Source organism: Microplitis mediator, chromosome 8 (genome assembly GCF_029852145.1).
Source record: "Microplitis mediator isolate UGA2020A chromosome 8, iyMicMedi2.1, whole genome shotgun sequence".
Classification (NCBI taxonomy): domain Eukaryota; kingdom Metazoa; phylum Arthropoda; class Insecta; order Hymenoptera; family Braconidae; genus Microplitis; species Microplitis mediator.
In genome coordinates this window covers 17,174,728-17,196,967 of record NC_079976.1, presented here as the reverse complement: position 1 = coordinate 17,196,967, position 22,240 = coordinate 17,174,728, and positions in this window count along the sequence as shown.

Below are 22,240 nucleotides of genomic sequence, written 5' to 3'. Positions count from 1 at the left end.
TACCTGGATGATTTCGTAAGTTACGCATCTTCACTTGAAGAGCACGAAGTACGAGTGCAAAGACTTTTCAACCGCCTTCGAGAGGCTGGGCTAATTCTTCAGCCCGAGAAATGTAAATTTATCTGCCCTGAGGTGGAATATTTGGGTCACATTATCACTAAAGATGGCGTGAAACCCGACCCAAAGAAAATTTTATCCCTTAAAAATGCGTCCCACCCCCGTAATCATACGGAGGCGCGCAAATTTATGGGATTAGCTAACTACTACCGACGTTTCATCGAAAACTTCGCTGAAAGAGCGAAACCAATCACTGACCTTACCAGAAAAACTAAACCGTTCGTCTGGTCAGCTGATTCTCAAAAAGCTTTCGATGACATAAAGAATGCATTGTGCGAGAATTCATTCCTCGCTTAGCCAGATTTTAATCGACCATTTATACTAGCAACTAGTTCATCCGATGTTGGCATCTCGGGTATCTTGAGCCAAGAACTCGATAACGAAGATCAAACTCCTGAAAACCCAGATGCAAATGTCGAGAAAATTGTCTCATGTACATCTAGAGTTTTGCAAGAAACTGAAACCAGATATACACATAACGAAAAAGAATGTTTGGCGGTTTTGTATGCGGTGCAACAATTTCGGCCTTACCTCTATGGTAAGCCCTTCACCTTGTATACAAGCAGTCCTTGTATGTCCTGGTTAAAGGATAGCCAAACCGTTACAGAACGCCAAATCAAATGGAGATCTAAATTGAGTGAATATAAATTCTCTGTTGTTGTTCGTCATAAAATCTCTGAGCAATATGCCGAAGGATTATCTTACAATCCCGAAGGAAGATCTCCGGCAGAGATTAATTCAGATGAAACACCCATCAAAGAAGCTGTAATGTTACCGCTCAGGAAAAATTCTTGTCCTGACGACGAAGCAATAGCAGCAGTAAAACGAGGTCGAAAACCGGAAAGCAAGAATAAACCCCGTGTTAACAGCGCTCCGCAACCTCGTGATACAATTGCATCTCGTCTACGAATGAGACGAGCCACAGAATTAAACCCAAATCGGAAAAAGGTAAATTATTGCGAAATAAGCACTGCTGAACCTAACGTTTCAGGGTCTATCGAAGACGACGTATTCGAAGCAAACCAACCGGTACCATCATCAGGCCCTCAAGTTCCAGTAGATCCAGAACCAGAGCCTGAAACGAATTCTGAAGAAAGAGACGAGAAGGAAGAAGAAGCAGTCCGACTCATGAACGAAGAGTATTTGATGAACGAACAGGATAAAAGTTCCAGCGATCAGGGGGATGAAAATTCGCCCGTGGCGATCAATCGGCAACAAATGCGGGAAGATTTAAGAAAATCATTCGAACGTTTCAACAGAGCCCTCGAACAACGAACCGTTAACATCCCAGATAAAGAAGCGGATTGCTCTGTCCATCCAGACGACTACTACAATCCACTGCCAGTAGTCAGCTCTCAGGTGGCCAAGGAAGTCAGAGAATATCTTGAACAGAGTTATCTTCCGCACGAATACGATGAAAACGAAGACCCAGACGATTCCGAAGAAATGGAAGAGGAAGAGGAAGACGAATTTCTTCATGAAAACGAAAGTACAGTAGAAGACGGAGATTCGAGCGAAGCCAGCTGCTCTGAACCAGAAGTCCAAGTGGAGACAAATCCAGCAACTCCACCGTTGTCGCGAGCTACCAAACTTCGCGAAAAATATTTGAGTGGTGGTTCAAGTCCATCTACTCCCATGTGGAAACACACTGTGTTGAGAGCTGCACAGAAAGAGCATGAAGGGCTAGAATACGATGACCATTCTAAAACCTTCTATTGGAATGACGAGGTAGAGGCAGACAATCGGAACTCTACCATCATAACAAGACCTTCTACTTGTCAAACCTTAAACACTGAAGATTTTCCAGCTGCATCTTCCAGTATAGCACACCAGGAAACTCCCAAGCGAATGAAGGAAGTTTCTCCAAAAACTAATGAAAATGAAAAAACGTTGCTGAACGAAAACCAGCGACCCAAATCACCAGATAAAAATTCTACAGATGATCTAACGAGAAGGGAAGAGAGCTCCTCTCAATCAAACAGATCAGAGACCACACAAGATGACGAAGCCACGGTGATTCAAGTAGAGGTACACCAAGAACAAGACGACGGAAATGAGCAGGCAAACGAATCTAATCCTCACCATGTGACACATCCGGATGTTGTTGACGAACAACTGGGGGATGAGCCGGCTGTGAATGACGATTTGCCACCTAAATTTCCGAATCAAGCTCCATGGTGCGTCTTCGAACCTCCATCTTCTGACATAGCCGAAGATTTGAGTGGTCAAAACTACTCACCGCCTGAAGTTTCCTCTTCATCTAGTTCTGAATCTGACAGACCTCAGAAACTGCCTGAAAATCGAATTAAATTCAAAGACAGTCGAGATGGAATCACGTATGTGAGAGATCACATAGTGCATTTCCTGTCTCTGGATTGCGAGATGATGAAACCAGTTTCACGTCTGTTGAGAGATCTTACTTTCATCAATCGGGAAGACCTGAAGGTGGCTAAACCAAAAATGGGTGACGTACTTGTCACTAAATTGGGTCAATGCCTCATCTTCACTGTCTTCGTTAAGAAGAATCATTTCAAAAAATTGATTTAACAAATTTAATTGAAGGACTACGAAATCTACGAGCATTCATGTTCAAACATGAGATTTATACGTTCCGCATAGCGAAACAGGGGGATGACTTCGACGATTTGAACATAAAGCCTTATCTCATACAAGAGTTGGGCAATTGTCCAATCGAGGTAACTCTTTGCGAAGGAAATATAGAAGTTCCTGCCGAAGAATTACGCGATAAAATCATCGAAGAAAACCACTGTAGCCCTATAGCAGGCCACAAAGGTGTCGTGAAAACTTATTGGCGAATCCGCGAGAGATTCTACTGGCCCGGCATGAAGGAAAAGATCTATAGATTTATCCAGAAATGCGAAATTTGCCAGAAGAACAAACTCACGCGAATAAAAACTAAACATCGAATGATGATAACCGACACTCCCTTCGAGCCCTTCGAGAAAATTTCCATCGATACCGTTGGACCACTTCCTATGACCAGAAGTGGAAATGTCCATATCCTGACGATTCAGGATAATTTTTCGAAAGCCGTAACCGCGATCCCAATACCCGATATCCGATCGACAACAGTGGCTGAAGCCCTTGTCGATCGATATATGTGTTATTATGGGTGTCCGAGAGTCATCCTCTCAGACAAAGGTACGTCATTTACCTCGAAAATAATAGAACAGCTTGCAAAAGCTTTAAAAATACAAAGATTAACGACTTCGGGTTATTACCCTCAGTCAAATGGATCCTTAGAAAGGAGCCATCAACCACTAATAGACTTCTTGCGAGTAATCTCAGATAAGTATCCGAACTGGGATCGATATGTGGGTCTTGCTGCGTTGAGCTACAATACCAATGTGCATACTTCCACCAAATTCACTCCATTTGAGTTGATGTTTGGTCGAAGAGCTCGGTTGCCAACGCAATTCCCCGATTATTCCAGAATCGAAACTTATTCTGATTATCTCGCTGACCTTATGGAAAGATTATCAGAAGTTAGAGAAATCGCTGCTGATTGTTTCAATAAGGCAAAACAGGATTCCAAAATTCGTTATGATCGGCACATACATGTCAGAACCTTTGAGGTTGGTGATTTCATTTGTGTTTTAAAAGAGCCAAGGAAGAATAAACTCGATGTTTATTACACCGGGCCTTATGAAATTGTTGAAATTAACGAATTTGGGAGTCTTATTTACCTGAATGACAAAGGGAACTGAAAATTGGTCAACCCTAATACGGCTAAACCTGCTGTCGATCAACAGGCTAAACCTTTATAAAGTTCTCTGTTTCAGATCCAAGGAAATAATTTACCACCATGAAGGCGTTGTTGATATTCTTGGTCATCATCATAGAAAGCAGCCAATCCAAGGACGTCATGACCATTCAACCATTGGCGGACAACCCAGGGTTATTGTATGACCCATTTAAGAGGATTCACTTGATTGAAGAAAATTGGTGCATCATTTCCTCCATTAACGTCAAGGGGTTGGTAGACCTGTACCCCTTCGAGATGAAACATATACATTAAACCATGCTTGCTTGTGCCAAGATCATCGACGTCGGGTCCTGCATGCACTATCTGAAAATCGACATGATAAATGAGGTACAGGTTCAAATATATCAGGCCATGCATCGCTTAGACCAACTCCTCGACGAAACGAATTTTCAAACACCGCCACTTGACCGTAACCAGAGAGCTCCATGGTTCGGTTTCATAGGCACGATTTCTCGAGAATTGTTTAGGACCATGGATTATGAAGACAAAGAACACATTAATAAGGAAATTAACAAGTCATATCAAGATAATGCCGAAATGGTGCACCTGGTACAGAATGCCACTCACATCGTCAAGAGTGAGATTAATACCGTCCTTCAGAGTGAAGCTCAGATGCAGTCAAATCTGAACAAACTTGCGGACGTCACTCACTCATTCATAAACGCAACGCTAAACTCCTTAGAAAAAGTCGTTTATGTCACGAAAGTCCTCATGCTGGGGGATGAGCGCTTGGAAGTCGCCAATCACCACCTACGAGTCCTGAGAGAGGCTGAAACTATCATCGAAGAGGCAAAAGCCGGCAGACTCTCTCCTCAAGCGATATCACCAAAACATCTTTACAAAGCAACGATCGACATCATGCGGAAACATCCTGATTTAAATCCACCTCAGCCAATTGACAGGATGGACATCTCGACCTTGTCCGCAGTATCGACAGTAAAGGTAGCGAGGGCAAAAGGTTATTTACTCATTATAGTAACCTTGCCTCTGTTCCACAAGATTCCGCTACTATCATATGAAATGAGACCGTTGCCAAAACCAGAAAACGTGAACGGAAAAATTCAAACTTTGACCATCTTACCATCCAAAAGGTTCTTGGTTACAGATCCAGGCCTGCGAAGATTTTTCCTGGCAGACTCTGAATATATAAATAAATGCAGAACCATCGGAGAAGATCTATCGTGTCGTCCCGACATCCCATTCCAAACTACAGAAGATCCTGAAGAAATCGACTGCGAAATGAAGCTGCTCTTGAAATCGACAGAAGACATTTCGAGAACTTGCAACATCCGCATTATCCCCGATTGCAAAACTACATGGATAGAGCTCAATCAACCAAACTCTTGGGCTTATTCGACCTGCAAAGAGGAAAAATTAAGTCTCAAATGTTTGGACCCAGTCGAAAAAGACTACTACATCAATGGAACAGGGATGATCCATATCCAGGGCAGATGCGAAATGAAAAACGGAAAATACTTAATCAAAAGTATAGATGAAGAAATCACCCAGCTGAATATCACGCTGCCGAAGTTAAATTTAACCTTGGAAGCACTGTCAACAAATTTAACAGCTGAGCCTAAAGTCTCAGGGTTTCTCTTCAAAAAGAACATCGACCCGTTAAACACAATCGATAAATTTCAACCCTGGGGAGCAGGACTAGAAGAAACAGAAAACCGGATGTCTGAAATAGCGCTGCATCATCAGGAGGACGAGATACAACGAACGATGACGGCGGGAAATATGTCTATCCTCGTCATCTTGTGTGTCATTCTCATCGAGCCAGTGTTCCTCAAATTTTGTATCTGCTCAGGCAAGAGGCGCTGCTTCACCTACAAGAAAAACAAGCAGCCAGTCGAGGTACTTCATAAGACAATAACAGAAACCAAACGTACCTCCGATCTCAAACCAAAGGCAGTCCAAATTAAGGACCAACCAGAGGTCATCGAGCTCCAGGAGCATCCGCCAACATCAACTCGTGTCTCCTTCTCCGCAAATCGGCGAACAACTCCTACTCGTACATCCAGAGGTCTCCGTCTCTCCGATTTCAACGCACCAATATAATCAACCTAAATAAGATAAGAATAATGTACAATCAAATAAAAATTCGCGTGGTAAAAATAGCAATCCTCTTCCAATTATTTAGATACTGACCCCGAAGATTTTTGGGGCCATTTTAGAAAACATTTACAATTTTTGTATTTATCTAACCATATCTATGGTCACCTTTGAAGAAGATTCCTATTTTACCACCACTTTATTTTTAAAAGGAAAAAAAAATTTCAACTAATAAACATATTACTAGACTTAAATTTTATGATAAATTTTGAAAAAAAAAAAAAAAAAAAGAAAATTAATAATAGCTTTTTACATTTAAACTATTAAAGGAATTTAAAATCACCTGAACATTCGAGAAAACAGGATAATTGGTAAATTCCTGTTAAAAACCGCGAAATTACTTTTGAAACTAAAGCAAATTATTTAAACGTTTACCTTTAGCGCATGCGCGAATCCAAACGCAGATGACAGCCGCTGACAAATATTATCACAGCCTTGACAAAATTTTCTTACAGGACGCCATTTCTCTGCCAAATTCTTCTTTTGAAAATTTAAACCTCATGGAAACTCCTTAAAAAAACTCCTTTTCACCACCTATAACAAGAAAATGGAAGCAGTAAATAGAAAGAAATTTTTCTTTCAAAAACCAACTTCAGGATGTTACTTACCTCAGACTAGTCATAAATTCCATAATAAACTAAAAACACTTACCTGGCAAATTTAGATAATTGCGCCGTAATAAAAAAAAAAAAAAACTTTAAACTCAAAAAGAAAAGGGAAAACCAAGTTTTCTTGACGTATACACTTGCATATTTAACCATATCCAAGTTGTATATGGTTATTTGACGGAATGGGCGAATTTTTGAGTTAAAAGAAGGAACACACAATCTTTAAGCTCATTTTCTCTTTATTAAAAAGAGAAAACCGACAGGTGAACTTGACTTGCAAGTGGTAACATCACTTCGGTTACCCAGCGAACGCTGGTGATGGCCGAATTGCCCCATTTTCTTCCGCTACCTCGAATTCCTACTTTTCTGGCTCATCACCTCCATCTTCCTTAAAGAGCCAGAAAATTGATATCCAGTCCTCCATCCAATCATCCAAGTCCTCGTCCTTTTCCCTCCAAAGATGTTTACTCCATGCCAGGAAAAGCTCACGCTTTAGCCGGGATGGACAGCACGGTAGAGAACCCCGACTTAAATAAAACTGGATAAATAGACGAATTTATGAACACTGCAATCACAATTAACTGAACTTGACACTTTAACACTTACGTGTAACAGATTATTACACACACCACACGAGTAATAACACTCACAAATGTGAATTCTGGGATCCCAAATTGAAAAAAAAATTCCTCCGAATATAAGTAAATTTGGCGTAAAATCTTATAAAATAATAAATGGGATCCCCAAGGTCATACTTTTGATCGAAAGACGTGCACATTGTGCCAGCTCCAAATCAGATGACTGAATGCCCGACTTAACGTATAAACGCACCGTCAGCGGTAATAAGACGCGGTAGCTGTGAGAGTGTTTGTTAAAATCACATGGAATTAAACTTATGAATAAAATAATAAAAGTCACTCTTAAAACTATTAAACTAAATTGTAAAACATGTTGAAATTCACTTTGCCTTTATTTTCTCAAGGTCATAAAATATGCTTAAGTGTACACATCATATGCGTGTGAAAAGTTGAAATAAATAATATTGTAATCCTAATTTGGGATAATCATACTATGTAATCCTTATGTTTAAGAATAATTATAATTATTTTGGTAATGAGAAATGATATATTTTAAGAAAAAAACTATATAAAATTCATATTAACATATATATATATACATACATGTACACTATAAATATTGGGAAACTCAAATGTAATCTTCTATATTTTAAATATTTTCATATATCTAGCTGTAAGTTCTTTTTAACTAAATTTGTAAGCGTTATCGCGAGCTTCTTAAAAGAGGGGACATATGTTTAGGAAAGCAAGAGAATTTTGCAACCCTCTTACTTTCCGGGGGATTGTTATGTCCAAATAATTTTTTTTCATTTTTATAATTATTTAAAATAATTATTTCTGAGCTCCTCTTTGAAAAGCGCGCGAAAACGCAGCGTCAGCTTTTTCACCTTTTTATGCGGCAAAGAATAGTGGGAAGACACCTGCAATAAGTTTAACGAATAAATAATAAACTGTCGTCACGTTCCACCAATGACAATGATTATAAATTCCCCATCAAATCACCAACCAAAGTTTATAAAAAGCCTGAGCACCCATAGCTCAGGGCTAGTCGGTTCATAAAACTTACGGTCCGCGAATATTCGAATGTCGAAATTTCGTGTACTCTTATTGCAGGAATCCGCCCTAGGCGTTGAAAAGTCAATAAGAGGATTTTTAATAATATTTAACTTAAACCCTATTGCAGGAATCCGCATCTGCGTTGAAAAGTCAATAGGGCACTTCTTAAATAATCTAGGCTGATTCTTATTGCAGGAATCCGCATCTGCGTCGAAAAGTCAATAAGAAATAGTCAAAGATTACTAAATTCTATTAACCTTACTGCAGGAATCCGCCCTAGGCGTCGAAAAGTCAATAAGAGGATTTTTAATAATATTTAACTTAAACCCTATTGCAGGAATCCGCATCTGCGTTGAAAAGTCAATAGGGCACTTCTTAAATAATCTAGGCGGATTCTTATTGCAGGAATCCGCATCTGCGTCGAAAAGTCAATAAGAAATAGTCAAAGATTGCTAAATTCTATTAACCTTACTGCAGGAATCCGCCCTAGGCGTCGAAAAGTCAGTAAGGGATTTAAATTTTATATTAAAAAGCCGCAAATATTGATCTAAGATTCGATCTGACGCAACTGTAGTAATCGTTCGTCTAGTACAATATTTGTCGGATTTTAAAAACCATCCGGTACGATCGAACCAGTGACACAAATCACGTGAATTTGCGATTCCATCTCGTGCCGAGTTAATTTGCGCATAAAACCACTTTTCGGGTGTGAAAAAGGACGCATTAAATATAAATTAAAATCTTATAAAAATATCTGTTAAGGATAAATAATCCTATAATATAAATTAAATATAAAGTTGTGAAAAACGAGAGTGAACAAGTGACGTTCAGTAAAAACGTTGTAATTTGAAGTAATTAATAAAAGATCAAGTTCATCACTCCAACCTTGCGGTTTCATTCGAAAGTAGTACATAAGATATCATCCTATCAACCCAGCCGCACTCATTCTACCAACCCTACAGGAAGGTCGAGTGAGCTGTTTAGTCCTGGAGGGATAATAGCTGCCGCACTAGAAGAATTGACATCGAAAGGTAGGTGAAAGAGCTATTTTTCTATCATCATAAAATTTTTTTGGCTTAAACAAGAGCACCAGTCTCTTCGAAGACGTTTGGATTCTTAATTTTCGAAAAGATCCACTTTAAATAATAAATTATAGGAAGATAATTTCTTCCTCGTATTCTTTATTGTTGTCCGCACCCTCCAACCCGCTTGTCCAAAAATTACTATCGCTACCAAAGGGAGAAATCGCGGATAAATAATTAAAAATTAAGCGGCGGACATAACACATCATTAAATCTCTCATTTCCTCTATACAATTCCAGTTGTCTGGATATTTCCGAAGAAACTCGTTCATATCCAAGATTCAACCATTCGAGGGGGAAAACGATTCCGTACTGAATTGTATTTCCCATCTATAATAAATTGAATTAATTAAAGAAAAATATTTTTAATAAATTGGAAAAATTTTTTTTTAATTATTTACTTTGTTGTTGATGATGTTGGCTCGGTTTGATTTTTTCAAGTATCCTGTAATTTATTAAAAAAAAAAATTATCAACACTACTATAACTGTCTACTTATTTATAAATATATATTGACGATTTCAAAAACGACTATTCATTTATTAATTTAAACAACAAAGAAACCAAAATTATATCGGAACTCTTTAATTCATTATTTTTTATCTATTTATTTTATTTAAAATTCTTTATTTATTTCAAAATTGTTTATTTATTAATATTAAATATCCATATGAATCAAAAAATATCTATGTATGTATATATATATATATATATATATATATATATATATATATATATATATATATTAGGGTGCTTCGTTTTAAACGACTATTTTTTTCTTTTCGCTCCCATCCCGAAATTTTGTTGGAAGTACTCCAAAAAAAATTCCCTGAGAGTTTGAGCCCTTAAAATTAATATTAAGTACTCGACCACAGCGTGTGAAGATTTCCCATTTAAAATACACGTAAACTTAGGTTTTTATTTTTTAAACTTCTATAACTCCGCGGCATTTTATGATATCATCTCGCCCAAAGTCGGGATTTTCTCAGAATTAAATGTACTACAAAAGTGCCCAGTGTCGCGAAGTCGTAACTCATACGGGTGGGGTAGTACGGACCGCTAAGCCGAACTCTTTCATAGAATTCTTGTTTTTTTCTTATTATCTCATAAGCAACAAGACCTACAGAAAAATTGTGAAGAATGATTTTATAGAAAATTTAATTTCCTACAAAAAAGGTCCTGAGCATCGAATCACTCAGATTGATATTTTCTGAGATATTAGTCAAATAAAAAATCAATATTTTCTAAGATTTGATTTAACATTTTATGGGAATTCAATGCTACTTAAACTTCAATAATTACTATCGCAGAAAATATCAATCTGAGTGATTCGGTGCTAAGGACCTTTTTTGTAGGAAAATAAATTTTCTATAAAATCATTCTTTACAATTTTTCTGTAGGTCTTGTTGCTTATAAGATGATAAGAAAAAAACAAGAATTCTATGAAAGAGTTCGGCTTAGCGGTCCGTACTACCCCACCCGTATGAGTTACGACTTCGCGACACTGGGCACTTTTGTAGTACATTTAATTCTGAGAAAATCCCGACTTTGGGCGAGATGATATCATAAAATGCCGCGGAACTATAGAAGTTTAAAAAATAAAAACCAAAGTTTACGTGTATTTTAAATGAGAAATCTTCACACGCTGTGTTCGAGTACTTAATATCAATATTAAGGGCTCGAACTCTCAGGGAATTTTTTTTGGAGTACTTCCAACAAAATTTCGGGATGGGAGCGAAAAGAAAAAAATAGTCGGTTCAAACGAAGCACCCTAATATATATATATATACATTGACACTTTTAAGACCAACTATTTATTTATTAATTTAAACAATAAAAATATACCAGAACTTTTGAATTTATTATTTATTTTTTATTTACTTTATTTAAAAAATTGTTTGATTATTTATCTAAAATTGTTCATTTATTAATATTTAATAATCAGTATCAAAAAATTTATACTTGCACTTTTTCTAGTTATATGACACTAACTTTTTTATTGTTACACAATGGTCGATCATTAGTTCAATTATTATTTTATAAATTAACTTAATTTTCATTATTATTATTTAATATTTCTATCTATTATTCTTTAATATTTAATATTCATATATATATATATATATATATATATATATCATTAATTATTATTATTATATTATTTCTATTTATTTAATATATTTTTATTATTTTATATTTAAATCAATTATATAATAAATAATCAATAATAAATAATAATAATAAATGATTATAAATAATAATTATTTATTAAAAACAATACAATTTTTCTAAAAAATCTGCGGCCGACACCCAACACGTTGAGACACTTTTGAGATTTTAGTTGAGAGATTTGTATGTCCGAGAGTAAAAAATTTTTTTTGTCTAGTTTTGAACAACTAATGATAATGCATGACGCCTAAAAACTCGAGACCGGATTGGTCCATTACACTATGACGCAGTTGTGCTGTCACCGGCAAGTTATGGCGTCAAAAATGATAGTAAATATTTTTTGATGCACTTTATACCAAAAATGCAATTAAATACATATCTTGATGTGATATTGAGCATTATTTTACAGAATCAATTAATCATATATAGAATAAAAGTTGATTGTTATTTACGCGCGGGAAAGGTTATATCTACCGAGACGACCTTTACTGAGATAGACTAATATCACACATCAATACTCGTGATCGATAATGGTGGTAAAATTTCAAATTTGAATAAATTAAACTTATGAAAGTAAAAATTTAATAATTATACATACCTGACAAATATTTATTCCATTAAATCAATTAAGTAATTCGTTTTAAACTTAGAATACATAAAAAGTTAATCAACATATTTAAAAAAAAAATATTAATAAAGAATTATACTCATGGTGTTGAAGATTTTAAATTCAAATATTATACATACCTGAAAAATTTTTTCTCTAAACTTAAAATATATATTTATAATAATTAATTATTTTTATAAATTTTGATTAACTTAGTCTATTAATTTTATTAAAGGTTAAAAAATAAAAAATTCAAATATTATTACTTCAAATTAAAGTTTTTATTGAGTGTTAACAAACCAATCTTTTAACATTTTTACATTCTCAAGTGCCCATGAATAATAATTATTATTATTATATAATTGGCAATGATATTTACAAAAATCGTTGTTGGATAATTTTAAATTTTTTAGCGCGGGACATTGGAAGTTATCTAAGTCAATCACAATTTTCTCATGATCAATTAAATCTCTTATCCATAACTTTTTCTCATAACCCTTGACGTAAATATATTTATAATTACGTGTTACATAAATAATTACTTCAGTCAGATTATAATATGATGTATTTCCAGCATTCCAGTTAATTCCATGATAATAATGTGTTACCCAAGTATTTAGACGTTGATATTGATATTGATAATGATTTCCAGTGATAAGGTGGCTTGAATAATGTACATGATAACTCTTCAATATCATCAATTACATGTTAAATTGTAATTGTAGCAAGTTCTTTCGCAATAAACTGATTATCGGGATCTCTGAATCCCTGCACATCCAGTATCATTTCCATTTTTATAGCTTGAATCACAATGACAGTCAACCAACAACTGAAGTATTAAAAAATTCAGCTCAACTATTTTTTATTTTCCCCCCACCACACTATTTTTTTGATTAATTTGATTGGCTTAAAAAAATTTCTTTGTTCTATTTCTAACTGCGTAGAAAACCATTTATTTTTTAACTGCGCAGTAGAATGTTCTAGATGATGACGTCATCCAACAGGTTTGAACTTGTTTTTTCCTTTGTTCTTTTCTAACTGCGTAGTAGAATGTTTATTTTTAGATGATGACTCATCCAGTTCCGAAAAAAAAACTTTCTATTGTCCTATTTTAACTGCGTAGTAGAATATTTATTTTTAGATGATGACTCACTCGATTCTATTTTTAGATCATGACTCATCAGTTAAATTTTTAACTGCGTAGTAGATGACGTCAAACTCACCGTCACGCCATCTAGATCTTAGGTTATGTTGATAAAATCTAGGGAATTTTTTGTCAAGATTCTAGAGGATTTAGTTTTATAAGGTTGGTACTTTGAAATTTTCTAGGGAATTTTTGCAAGTTTCTGGAGATATTATTTCATTAGGTTGGTACTCATGAGTGCCAGAACTTTCTACTGCGCAGTTGACGAGTCGCGCCCCACCTATAAAATCACCGCGCGAGAGCATACTTCATCAAAAAAAAGTACGAGTTCCCTCAATGAAGTACGAATCTCTGCTCAAAATTTCTTCAACGATTTAAAGTTCTTTGTGTGTGCGCATTTTATATTTTTTTTTTAACAAAAAATTTTTTTACAAACAATTTCTTAAGTGACTATTTAGGTGGTATAGTGTTACGTCTGGCAAAATTTAGACGATTTTATTTTAATTTTCTAATTTGTGAATAAGTAAAACAGAATAATGAGAGTATACATTGAGTGCCTCGATGGTCAGTTTTAGAAATCGTTTTGGTGCGTCACAAAAGCTTTTGACGGCTTAAACCAAAACAAACAAATAAATAGAAATTTTATCAGTTTTCGAATACTAGATAAGAGCTGAATACATTTTAAACTCATTTAAAAAAATGCTTTAACAAAACAAATGACTCATTTTTAATGTTTTAACTAAAAAAAAACTGGTCACAGAAATTAAGGGATAGAAAAAAAATCCGAAGTTTTTAGGTGATTTTTAACATGCTGTAACTCGGTAAAAAATGGTCGTATAAAAAATCTAAAGAAAGCAAATTGTAGCCTCAAGTTTCTAGTTTTCAGATCTGCACCTCAAAATTTTTTATCATGTACGGTTCCGGAGTAATCATAAGAAAACCAACGAAAAAAAAATTTTCAAAATTTTTGCTGGTCTTTCAATACCTCGATGGGCGACAATAAATTTTTTTGAATAATCCGACTGTCTGACTTTTCTCGGAAATTTTATGCCCTTTAATTTGGTGGCCTTAAAAAGTCTCTACGACGATTTGGCGCCGAGTTATCATTGATCAAAGCAAAAAAGTCCATTTTGGCTTTGATAATCAATAACTCCGGATGTATTGGTCGTACAGAGAATGGGAGCAGGGTTTTGAAAACTGGAAAACATTCTCTATAAGGCAAAATTAGTGGCATTTGATAGAAAAATTTTTTTTAAAGCAATATTGTTTAGTAAAAAACAGGTCAAAATTCAAAAATTTAAGGATATTCGGAAATCTTGCTATAACTTTGGATATAAAGGATAAACAAAGGATATCTTCGACTTTTTTTCAACCTCAAAGAGTCCTGAAAAAACCCTAAATATTTCAAATCGCTGCAATTTTTCTTTCTTAGTGCCCCGAAGCTTTAAATTTATCAATTTTGTCAAAAATCACCATAATTGGTAGTTTCTCGGTTTTTGTTCATTTTTTCGATTTGAAAATGGTTTTTTTTACCGATAATCTTCATTTCTTCGATCAAAAAGATCGATTATCGTGAAAAATTGAAAAAAAAAAAATTGAAAAAAATTTTTTTTTTTTCAAAATTTTTTTTTTTGTTGCATCTGAAATGATTTATCATTGTCAAAACAAATTCCTAAAATTTTTTTTACGTCCGGCATTAGAGTTACCGAAAGGGTATGTTTGTTAAGTTGACATTTGAAGCAGATGCAGTTACAGCGGTAAAAAAAATTTTAGGAATTTGTTTTGACAATGATAAATCATTTCAGATGCAACAAAAAAAAAAATTTTGAAAAAAAAAAAATTTTTTTCAATTTTTTTTTTTTCCAATTTTTCACGATAATCGATCTTTTTGATCGAAGAAATGAAGATTATCGGTAAAAAAACCATTTTCAAATCGAAAAAATGAACAAAAACCGAGAAACTACCAATTATGGTGATTTTTGACAAAATTGATAAATTTAAAGCTTCGAGGCACTAAGAAAGAAAAATTGCAGCGATTTGAAATATTTAGGGTTTTTTCAGGACACTTTGAGGTTGAAAAAAAGTCGAAGATATCCTTTGTTTATCCTTTATATCCAAAGTTATAGCAAGATTTCCGAATATCCTTAAATTTTTGAATTTTGACCTGTTTTTTACTAAACAATATTGCTTTAAAAAAAATTTTTCTATCAAATGCCACTAATTTTGCCTTATAGAGAATGTTTTCCAGTTTTCAAAACCCTGCTTCCATTCTCTGTACGACCAATACATCCGGAGTTATTGATTATCAAAGCCAAAATGGACTTTTTTGCTTTGATCAATGATAACTCGGCGCCAAATCGTCGTAGAGACTTTTTAAGGCCACCAAATTAAAGGGCATAAAATTTCCGAGAAAAGTCAGACAGTCGGATTATTCAAAAAAATTTATTGTCGCCCATCGAGGTATTGAAAGACCAGCAAAAATTTTGAAAACTTTTTTTTCGTTGGTTTTCTTATGATTACTCCGGAACCGTACATGATAAAAAATTTTGAGGTGCAGATCTGAAAACTAGAAACTTGAGGCTACAATTTGCTTTTTTTAGATTTTTTATACGACCATTTTTCACCGAGTTACAGCATGTTGAAAATCACCTAAAAATTTCGGATTTTTTTTCTATCCCTTAATTTCTGTGACCAGTGTATTTCATAAAAATAATTCATAAAAACCTATTTCATAGTCCGATAAATAATAACATTTTATTATTTTTATAAATAATAAATAATGTTTAAAGGTTCTAGGTGAAAAATACCAGACCTAGTAAATAATATAATATTCTATAAATAATAATTAATAAATAATGTTAAAGGTTCTAAGTAAGAACACTAGACCTGGCAAATAATATAATATTTTATAAATAATAATTAATAAATAATGCTCAAAGGTTCTAGGCAGCTTGCCAGGCCTGATAAATAATAGTCAATAATAAATAATAATTTAATGAATAAATAATAATTCATAATAGTACACGGAGAGAAATGAAGCTCAACATAAACGAAAAAATACTGTCTTAATATCAATTTCTATTAGATTCTTTTAAAAAATCATAAATTAAGATAATTTTTATAAAAAACTGGTAAAAAGTAATAGGTACGCAGAAAAAATTATAGAGTAGCATAATAATATTTGAAGACTTTAATTTTTAATAACCAAAAAATATAAAATATGTTAAGCTATAAAAGTAATATCAAAATAAATTTTGAAAATTTATAAATTGGAAGTCAAGTTTTGATAAACGATTGCTATTAATTAAAATGTAAATAAAAATTATTATTTGTTTCATGTTATAATTTTTCAACGTTGGATTAATTATTTTTTTTGTGATTTTGCATCGAAAATTAAAGTCAGCATAAAAACATTTATTTTTAACAGTATTAAATTTGAAATAAATTCATTATAGTTTAAATTTCTTTGATAAATTTTTTCTATAAAAAAATGTTTTTTTTGTTTTGTATTATATAAATTTTATAATTTTTGTTTACACAAAAATTAATAAGAACTAAAAATAATAATTGCCACGATAGAATAACAAAATTTACAGATTTTGTCATGATATTTATGTTTATTTAAATTTTTATTATTATTATCTGGTTATGAATTCTCGAATTGATTCCATTTGAAAATACTACAGTGAGCATAATAAAAATTATCAAAATTTGAAGAGTTTTAGTTTTGTCAGTTGATAATTCTCATTATGTGGTCAGTACAAATTCTACTTTATCAGTGAAGTAAAATTTCTCTTGCTAGCATAATAAAATTTGCAAAATTCAAACTAATATTTACTCATTTGAGGAAGAATAATTATAGGAAATCATTAAAGTTTAAAAAATTAATAACAGTTTTTACACCTATTTGATAAAATTTCATTGAAATACAGCGATTTATAATTTTTTGACAATAATTTTTGTTTTTCTTTAAATACATTTTACAACGGTGCTTAAACAAAACGATCTTTTGTTCTGAATGCTGAGATTTGGATTACGTTTACAGTCAGTACTCCGCGGGAATTTATTTAAGAAGCACGTCTACTGTATTTAGCGTGTCAATTATATATTTGATTTTTATGGGGTTATGTTTTGTCATTGTGAAAATCTGTTTTTTTCAGTGATTTAAATATTTTGTGTTGTTAACAAAAAAAAGTGTTTAATTTTACATATAATCATGTGGGAGATGTTAGTAAACTGGGGTTTGGGCCACTTGAAACCCAGATTTGAAGGTAAGTTTTATTGTCATGGTGAACCCAGCGTACATATAACTAATCAATTATCATTGACAAAAAGAAATTGGGCATTAAAAATTTTTTAGACTCGGTTGAAATATTTTGAGACATATTAATGTATTCAAGTGAATATTCGGAAAATATATTAATTAAACGTCTACTTATAAATTATTTACTTAGTTGATCATACTTATAATTGTGTATAAATATTTCACTTATCATTCGCTTATAGGGGCTCGTCTAATTCCTCAGCATTTCGTAGATGATCCGACGCTATCGGGTCGTCAAATTCATGATGATAACGAGTTAAATTTATTCAATAGACGACTAAAAGAATGGCATGAAAGTCAAAGAAGTTTGCAATTTGAGGTATTTCATTGTTTTGAAAAAAATTTTTAATCTGCAGGTTATTGTTGTGTATCATATTTGAGACAAAATATTTGTTATTTTAGACCCCCATGCAAAATTCTTTATACTATGAGCAAAATGGTCTTCTAAGTGTTCCTATTAATCCTACAATAACCCAGCAACCAGGTACATTTTCATATTTTATTTTTTTCGTTCAATTGCCCATTACTACTCTCGAAATTACACAGTAAAAAATATTATAAATCTGTGTTAAAAACGGTCCGTGTTAAATTTTTTGTGTCAAATCAACACAATTCTCTGTGTTATTTTAAAATTTTTAATGAATTTTTTATTCAACACTTTAAAAGTGTTACCTAGTACAAAAATCAATACTATCAACATTTATTAAGTGTTACTTTAAAATCAACAGAAAAAAAGTGTTGAAGCGACAGTTAATTGTCTTTCTTCTATTCACGCGGGAAACGCCATTAAGCATCAGTTCTGCTTGGTTAGTTATTATTTTTGCGACATTAATTTCATTTATTTTCAATTGGACATAAAAAAAATTAATTGACAAAGTTCATGATTCGTATAGTTAAAAAAAAAAAATATATATATATATATATATATATATATATATATTTAAAAAATTGCATCTGTATTTATAGCTTTTTACTTTTTCACATGCGCAAATTTTTTTTTTTTATTATTTTTTTTTCGTAATTGATTTGTTGATAAAAAAATTAAAAAATTGTTAACTGTTTGCTAACTTTGGCATCATATTTTCTATCACAAAATAGTTCAATGTTAAATAATAATTGTTGACACTTTTGATAACCTAAAAATAATTCATGGTACAAAAATAAAATGTCAAAGTAAACAATTTTTTTTTGTGTCACCATTAACATTTAAAAAATGTTGAAGCTGCTTCTCATATTAATCGAATTTTGTGTTAAAATTCTAACACGAATTTAGTGTTTAAATTCAACACAAATAGTTTGTGTTGAAAAATAACACAAACATTGTGTGGACCGTTTCTAACACAAAGATTGTATTGATTTTAACACAATATTTTTTACTGTGTATTTTTTAGCAAAAAAAAAAAAAAACATTCTAAAAAATTTATTCAAACTCTAAATTTAATTCTATTCTTTATGTTATCGTTGATTATTAATTAAATGTAGACATTTTTTTTAATTTTGAATGTCTGGTAAAGTGATTTATTATCTCTTTATTCTTTTGCTAATAATTTAGCTTTATAAAAATATCAGTTACATAGTTACAAAACAAAATTTTATTAGGATTCCAAAATTATCAAGCATGTCATTTATCAACCTTTGAAACATCTCCAATACATTACGGATCAGAGTCTCACACCGCAGCTGCAGGAAATAATTTTCCGCCAAACAATATCAACTCTAATACTGAGAGAAGGAGTTTAAGTTATGAATTAACAGATCTAACCAACGTAGTTAATGAGGAAGCTGCACGTAAATCTAATTTTGAACATATCCTTACTATTTCATTTTCATTAAATTTTTGAGCTTAAGTTCATTATCATAACTTTTGCTATGTTCTATTCTCAGCTTTTCATATTCTTCCTTTAGACCATGATCCTTCCGATGATACTCCCAATATCGATCTAGACAATCATCAGTTTTCGATAAATACAACAGATACACCTCTCGTAAGTTAGGTTGATTTAACTAGAGTCTACTTGATAAGTCATTCAAATCTTATTTATTACAAATAAACGTAAATGATACTGACTTATGCAATTTTATATTTGATTTAGATGATTTATGAGTATTTAAAAAATGACGTCGATGGGAAGGCAATAATTAAAGCGTATGAGGAAAAGAAATTTAACTCGAAAATTCGAAATTTACTAGTTAGACGTTTGATTAATCGAGAAAAGGTCAAAGCATTTGAAAATATTCCATTAGAGAAAAAAGCGACGTTCCAGTATGTGTCTTTAAAAAAACTCATTAAAGAAGTCAATGATGATAACGATTTAATTTTTTAAATAATAATATCATACTTGTTTAGCCTTTCAGCTGCTCTGTTGAAAAACTATTCAGTGGAAATCAGTAGAGTATTTCCTACTGAAAAATCGTCAGTGTATTTCATGCCCTATGAAGCAAAGAATGGTTTAAAAATAGGACCATCAGGCAAACTTGTTGCCCATTATAATTACATTCTTGGCGATTTAAAAAAAAAAGGTTTGATTGGGCCTAATGAATCAAGTGATGAGTCTTCAGCCAACGATACCATTGCAGTCACCGATCCGACTAATGAAACTGTGAATGGTACTATTTCTTTTTTTTTATTTCTTTATTATTGAAGTTATTGTATTTGGAAAATTACTTATTATTTCCAGAACACATCGATAACGATTTAGAAAAATTGACAAGTTTACAGCAACAACCCGAAACCACTTTATTGGACAGTTGGAAAGCAACGTTTGCCTATCGCAAAAATCTTTTATTAGTAGATAAAATATCCATTAGTGATTATTATGATCGATTTCCTTGCTTACAAGCAGAAATTGGAGCCAAATTGGTAAATATGCTGACTTTCTACAATATTATACATTAATATGATAATGTGCATCAATATGACGTCTCAAGTGGGGAGATCATTCTTAACTTATGCCGGAAATTTTTAGAATCGATGGTTTGATTTTGACTATGCATATAAAATGTATAAAAACGTTTCAATAGAACAACCAGGACAATATTCTGAGAATGATGATTAGTAAATTAAAAAAAAAAATATATTTTGAATCGGTTATTGTATATAATCTTCTCTATAATTTTCATTATTTTTTTTTTTTTTTTTTGTAATTATTTATTTCAATATTCCAAGCCGTGCGAAATTTTAAATGAAAAATGTGCATAACATAATTTTTTTAGACGTAAATTTAAGATATAGTTCTCGTTTGAGGTTTACAAATGTTAATTTATCAACTTTGTCATTTATTTATTTTTTTTATTATTTTTTTCTAGATAAGTTCTGACTTCTATCAGCTTTATCCAAATTTAGCAAAACAATTACAGAAAAATTGGAATAATTTTAAAGCAAAACTAACAGTATTACTTACACAAAAAAAAACGAAGCTAAAAGATATCGAAGACAGAACTTTTGCAAACAGTTTACGGCACATCACGGAAGAAGGTGTTTATAATAAAACAAAATTTTAACATTACTTTGATGATTTGGTCTTTCGGTTTAATTTTTTTTCTTTATTTTGTAGCCGATAAAGATGCGATTATTTGGCACCTTTTATCCAGTCTGATACCAGGACCCTACATTCCAAAGCTAGCTAGCGATACACAACAACAGCTGGACAAGGAAAATAATCCATCAGCAGCAAAAAAGAGAAAAATCACAAAACGACGAGTAACCTCTGCGGAAGCTCGTTATTCTTGTTTTTTAATTTTGCCGGTAATTACATTCTCCTTCAATAGGTATATAATCTTCAGAGAACGCATTGATTTACTGGTTATAATAATACATAATTGTTTTTCAGAATCTTGCTGAAATTGAGGAAGCTGTCAAAAAACGACAGGAATATCTTGCGAAAAATAATTTGTCGTGCCAGCCTATTGCTGTTCTTATAGGATCTATCGATAAAATTGTAGACTCGTACGTTTACATTGAAAACAAACGTTACAGAACGAAATCGACATTAGCTGCTCTCGATTTGACTTTTAAAAGTTTCTTCACCGTAGATTGTGAATATCCAGTTGCAGGAGTGCATGTGTGGACCTTTCTCCAGCAGGTTGTATATAATCTCCATTATTCCAAAAAAGACTTTACTTCTACGAGTTACAAAGACTTTGTAAGCGATTTTGAACAAGTGAAAAGATTCGATATTGTGTACGATTCACTATGAATCAAAGTTTTGATATATTCATTATTTTGAAATTTACCTTTTATTATTCTAATATTTAATTACTCTTTTTAGTATATATTATTCAGTTATGCTATAATTAAAAATAATAATTTAATAAGTTATTTAATATATGTATAATAATTCGTGTTTGGATACGAATCGCTGTGAATCAAAGTTTTGATAATTATTTTTAAGATAATCTTTGATTAGTCTACTATTATTTTATTATTCTTTTTTAGTATAGATTATCTTATTCTTTTATAATTAAAAATAATTATTCATAAAGTTACTTGATAAATTTAAAATAATTTGTTTTTGGATAAGAATTGCTGTGATTCACAGTTCCCTGATTAAAAAAGTGAATTGAAAAGTATTGAAAATTATCTCAATTCTTTTCAATCCCTCGGCGGTTTTGGAAAGTATTGAATGGAATTGAAATTTCGATCGTTTGAATACTT